At 31.9% G+C, this 6,588-nt stretch overlaps 1 long non-coding RNA gene across 1 annotated transcript; it reads left to right on the forward strand.

Moving 5' to 3' along the window:
- The first annotated feature begins 309 nt into the window (after positions 1-309).
- Positions 310-1,312, forward strand: LOC140442621 (uncharacterized). Its single transcript, XR_011951085.1, has 3 exons — positions 310-433; positions 612-943; positions 1,003-1,312. It is a non-coding gene; the product is annotated as an uncharacterized lncRNA (long non-coding RNA).
- The last annotated feature ends 5,276 nt before the right edge of the window (positions 1,313-6,588 follow it).

The raw sequence follows: 6,588 nt of genomic DNA on the forward strand, positions 1-6,588 counted from the left end.
CCATGTTATACAGTGTGACTCCTAACGCCACCTGTTAATGTATTAACAAAGCATAGAAGCACACATTCAACATTGTTTACTTATGACACACCTGTTAAATTCAGACCAGATATTAATAATAAAGTATAAATAAATATTATTTGATAGAAAATTTAATTATTATATAAACTAAATACGTTCAAAAATAATTTATATAAAATTATTTAAAAAATTAAAATGAAAGACTACCCGTGAACGATCATATTATCAAGCACATATTTTGTATTTGCTGTCTTTCTATAAATAACAAACTAAGATAGATTATTAAGTGTTGTCTACTAACCAAAAACGTTATGCATACGCAGTTACATACTTCTAATTGGCAGAGTAAGACAGCGATACAATTATTGTTAAAAACAGTTAAATTAATTTAGTAGAACATTTTTAAGATTTGGTAAGTATTTATTTAATTAAAATACGTTAATAAAATTTGTAAGTAATCACCTGTCAATAAGGTTAACTTCTGTCTATGAGTTCGCCAAACGTGTACATATTACCAACTCTGAGTTTTCAATCATAATGTTTGAAATTAGAGATTAGTATTATTGTTACCAATGTACATTTATTTGCAGATAATGGCTGGAAAACCGCTAAACTCGCAATTGCAACAATTGGTTTTAAACCTGTGTGAATATTGTGTGTAATACCGACTTCTACAGTTGATTCTACAGGGCAAGATTGAGGGTAAGAGAGGCCATGGAAGTAGACGTATATCCTGGCTGGCCAATCTTAGGAAATGGACTGGTCTAACGTCAACTGATCTATTTCGAGCTGCTGTGAATAGAATTAGATAGGTCAATGTGGTCACCAACGTCTCTAGAACCTAGACACATTTAGAAGAAGTGAATATTTTGAGATGGAAAAAATAAATTCCCTTTTAGAACCTCTTTTATCTGTTCAAGAGGTAACAACACATTAAACAATATTGAGATTGTAAGATTAAAAATGTATATTTTATTTTAGAGAGTAGCGACTGCACTTAAAATACCCAGAAAAATCATGTATTCAATTAAAAAAAGAAAAGAGAATGATCCAGTTCTTTCTTCACCTGGAAAAAGCAAACCTCGTTCAAAGTCTAAAACCACTGATTTACCTGAGGGTATAAAAATGACTATACGGAATACATTGTATTCTATGTATGAACAAATTAAATTTAATATTAATTGGCATCTCTGAAAAGTCACTTTTATTACTCTCATAAAAAATAAAAAAAAAAAAAATAAATAGCTATAGAAGTGAGCCAAGAGACACGTTCTTTGTTTTATAATCAGAAACTGTTTTACCGATCAAATACATTATTTTTAACATTTTCCTGTAAAATTGTTACTTATTAAATAAATAATGTACTGCTTATGGAACCAAATGCATAATGAAACCAATTTTAAAACAATAATACTTCTTTTTGTAGCCGAATAATATTTATAGTAGCAAAATGCAAAACAATTTATTAATATTGTGTAAAATATTTTATTTGAATTTCTTCTTTACAAAGTGCTAACTACATATTTAATTTTTTAGAAAAGTATGTTACCGTCCTGTAACGTACCAATATTGCTAGTCAAAGGGCATGCTTTCTTCGTAAGTAAATGGAAAATCGTCATAGTACTTCCCCAAGGGATGTAATTTTTTTAGATGAAACATGGATATATGCCAAAGGAACCAATAGATTCTTGGCAGGATAGTTATATAAAAAGTGTACGCAAACCACAAGGTTACGATGGTAAACGTATCATTATTGTGCATGCTGGTTCTTCTAAAGGGTTCGTCGAAGAAGCAAGTTTACTGTTTTATTTAAAATCTTTGTCGATGGACTATCATGGAGAAATGAATGGTCATATCTTTACACAGTGGATTATTACACATTTAATCCCTAATTTAGACGAACCATCACTAATAGCAATGGATAATGGTCCTTACCACAGTATGCTAGTTGAAAAGCAACTTTTTTATTGTTCCAGAAAAGATGACATAATGATTTGGCTAGAAGAAAATAATAATTTCAGTGAAACAATTATAACACCTGAATTGTTACAACTTGCCAAAATGAATAGAAAAGAAAATGTTTATGTTTATGTGTAAATGAACTTTTACGAGAGCATGGTCATGAAGTATTACGGCTACCACCCTATCATTGTGACTTTAATCAGAGAACAACCCAACACAGTGTCTCTGTTATTCTAGGCTTTAATGCTATTGAGTTAATTTGGGCTAATTGTATGCCAGATATTACGTTGACTTTTCACCTATGGATGTGACGCATGGACGTATAAACATAGATCTGTGTTTATACTTCCATGATATGACGCAATAGATTTTTGGTTTTTTTCATTATGACAGTTTTACATCAGACACCATTTAATTAATTAAGTTTGATTGTTGGTTAAATTTTTTGGATTTTAATTGCAATAAGAATAAGAAAATTAATATTTACAAAACTGTTAGATACAAACCAATGTATAAAATATGTATATTACTTTAACCAGGCACTTAATGTGGAGGTAGAAAAAGAAAACCTAGAAGACGAAAGAGATGAGGTAAGGGGAGCAGGCGAGAGGGAAGAGGAACCACCAACGATTCTTGAAGTTGAAGATGCAGTTAAAAAACTAGTCAAATCACTGGAATAGACAATCTACAGCAGAACATGAATTACAGCTCATGAAATATAATCTAAACAAAAAGGCAATAAATCGGCTTAAGCATGGGAAAATTATACCGACCGTATAAAGTGACTGACACATGAAAAAACCCTTTTATTTTTTACACATCTTCGGGTTAACTTTGAAAACAATTGTAATCACTCAACTGACGTTTTGCAATCTTAGTTATGTTAATAAACGTCACACTGAAAAAAATCTTGTCTTATATCATTTTATTTCTGTTATTTAGTTGTTTTATTTTACTAACCAGTTAAATTATAAAAAACAAAAACCAAAAAATGTATACACGGGGTGTATGATGGCCGTATACACCTGGGAATGCATACTACACCCATTACTACTTTCTTTCTATTATTATAATTCATCATATTATATATAGTTCATCTTAACCTTTACCACTGTTCTGAAGCTATTTTCTTGTGGCATTTTAAATTAATCACTATTTAAATGGGAATAAGCCACAATTAAAGGTTAAAATACGTTTATTGACGTTTCAATTTCCACTTCGGAAATCGTTCTCAAAATACAAACATTAGTAAATTAAACAAATTTTGTTTTTTGTTACTTAGTGAAAAATTCTTCTAATAATTTAATTTTATCTGACTCATCTATATTGACAATTCAGACATACATTATACATTTTAAAGTAGACGACTTTAAAATGATATTGCCAATATTGTTGAGTTGCGTTCCTGGGACGACTTTACTTATAAGATAGTTCATTCGATTACATGAAATCAACTTTAACTTGAGAATATCCGTCAGAAAAGATCATAACATGTAATTCGTCTTTAAAAAGACAAATACATGCCATGATGACAGTAAAATTCTCCTGTTAGTGATTCCATAGTAAATTATGAGGGAAAAACCAGGAAAAAACCTCATAATACTATCCCGACATGGTAAGTATTTGATCGTGCATTTAGTTTACCTTCAATAAACACCAAATTCCGATTTTATATGTTTGTTATTTAAAAAACATAAATGATGTATTCTCTATATGTTACTGACTTACCAATACTGATATTTTTCTTTTAATAACTTCGTCTTTCAATATGGGTAACCAGATCCTACTACATTCTGCCGAGGAATTCGCGACACAATTGGTCTCATTTAGCATAATTAGAGCCGCTTCTTTGATTTTTCTCTTTTTACCATCCGTTTCTTTTAGTACTATATTTGAATCATTCCATTGAACCCTATGTTCATTATCCCATGCGTGTTTACATATTTGAGATTTATCAAATTCTCTATTTTTAATATAGGATTGATGTTCACTTATTCTAACATTTAATGGTCTTGATGTTTCACCTAAATAAAACTGATCGCATTCACAAGGTATTTTATAAATGCAATTCTTTGTCCTTTCTTGTTCATTGTTAGGTTTGGTTTTTTACAAAATAGATCTCAACGTGTTTGTTGTTTTGAATGTTGTTGAAATGTTGAATTTTTATTATTTTATATGAATAAATTCAACATTTCAACAACATTCAAAGTTCTTCATTTAGAGAAGAAAAAAAATTCTGGCTGAATCTTCAGGAATGTCGAGGGTGGGGGGTAGGTTGTATGAATGAGTGGTTGCGTGATAAGGGCAAGGGTGACAATGGGTTGTGTCGTGCATTGTGTGTAGGCAAAAGTGGAAAGGCTGTGACGTCATGAATAGTGGTGGTGTGTTGTGTGATTTGCATAGCATCGGGTGGCTCAGCCGGTTTGGGTTTTGTTGACCTATGGAACGGGTCGAAAAGGGCATTTTGCAACAGTGGGATGCTAGGTTGCCCTAGATGAAGCCTGGTTTTCCACACTCGGTGCTATGTGTAGAATGGCGGGTAGCCAGACTATACTAACTCTTATACTCTATGCTAGCGGTCCCTCGTTGTGTACTTTTACTTTCATTTTCAATTTTTAGTTATTCTTGTTTATAACTTTTTTATTTTCCATTTTACGACAAAAAGTAATAGAAATAAAGTTGTAGACAATTTGTTATAAATATTATCTGGTATAATTTTACGAGATCCAGCGCGAAAACTCTTTGTACCTCCTTTTCCCTGATGGCGGCTGGGGACAAGGGTGGAAACCCCACAAACTTGAACTTAAGCTTATACTTACCCTGCCAACGTGAAGAGCATCCAGTGCAGATAAGACATATAACATGAAAAAAATCGACAAAGAAGAATCAAAAACAAGTGACAAAAAAGCATGTTTTACGTCTAACCTACAGCAATGTTTACCAACACCTTTTCTTGAATCTTCCGCTGTCTTTTATAAAAGGCAGTTGTGGACATACAATCTCATTATTCATGATGGAGCTTCAGGGAAATCCAAACATTACATGTGACATGAATGCATAGCTCGTGGCTTAGGAAATGAAATAGCGTCATGCCTATATCACTTCTTAAAAACGTAAAAACCTATCTATATCCTACAGTAAAGTTTTTAACGTTTTATTCCGATATCTGTGGTGGTCAAAAAAATTCTCATGTGTCGGCGATGTTTTTGAAATTTATAGAGGAATCCAACACTGTACAGATTATAAACCATAAGTTCTTAATTCCTGGGCTCACACAAATGGTGTGTGACATAGACATAGACCACTTTCTAATAGAAAAACGAAAGAAAAAAAAGTGAAATTCCAATATACCATCCACATGACTGGTTTCAGCTTGTTCCATCCAAGGGAAAAAAACCAATTTGAGGTGTGTGAAGTGAAGCAAGAAAACTTTTATGACTCTTCCAAACTCTTCAATGATCAGCTAGTTTAGAAGAAAAGGAATGAAAATGGTTTGGCATTCAAGTGGCATAATGTGGTTGCAATATGATGTTAACTAGCCAAGGAAAATCAAATATAAGAAAAACCTGACTGATGATAACTGATGTGATCAACTTTAGACGTCGTGGAATTTTTTTTGGAAAAAAAAAAGAGATTTAATTTAATATTGACATGTGACAATATTGCAGATGAAGACCCTGATCTTCAAGATGACACAGATGAACTTTAGTGACGTGTGCGTGTGTGTTTTAGTTTTATAATTATCTATACTTATTTTAACCATATTTAACTTATAACTTATAACCATATTGACTTAAGTGTTTTATTACCAAGCTACAAAATACAACTTTGACCGGTAGAAAAGCCACAAGTCACAAAAATACCTAAAATATTAAAATTTATCGAGGTTACATACTAAGTTTCACAAACATACACAAAATAATAACAATCCGCATCATTAAAGATCATAGACAAAAAATCGATTTAGGAAAAAATAAATAAACTTTGAGTCTCTCCTGTAAAAGTTGCATTTTGGACATGTGTCTATTGTACCGCCCTCTATAGATATATTAACGTATATTTGCCGATATTGACACCAAAGAATATGGACGCAATGAATATACGCATCGATCAGCTGTACTTTCGGTAAACTCAACGTCAACGTGAACTCAACCGACATTTCATATGGGCGATTTGGTCACGGTTATTATACTTCAAAACACTCCTGAAGAGGGCGACTGCATAAACTCAAACCGTGGCCGTCGGCTTAAAACCATCATGAAATATATAGTTAGGGGGAAGTGGGAAAAGACTACAAACGAAGCTTAATTTATGCTTCCACGCTTAATAAAATTTTTAATAAAATTTGCAAACTGTCTGTTTTTTGGTTTTTCACAATAAAATCTTTATTTTTAATATACTAAATTGTTAAGTTTTTAATTTTAAAACCTAAAAAGGTAAGAAATTTTTAATATTAAAAGTATTTATTTTTTTTTTATTACAAGTAAAGGAAGTGTGCCTGCCAAATAAGGAATATGTCCCCATTATGGAATATCCTAAGGTTGAACAAACTAAAAGTGGCAACACTGGAACGACATCACCAGCGTGTAGCTGTAGCCAGTGCTT

This window comes from Diabrotica undecimpunctata, chromosome 6 (assembly GCF_040954645.1).
Source record: "Diabrotica undecimpunctata isolate CICGRU chromosome 6, icDiaUnde3, whole genome shotgun sequence".
In the NCBI taxonomy this organism is placed as follows: domain Eukaryota; kingdom Metazoa; phylum Arthropoda; class Insecta; order Coleoptera; family Chrysomelidae; genus Diabrotica; species Diabrotica undecimpunctata.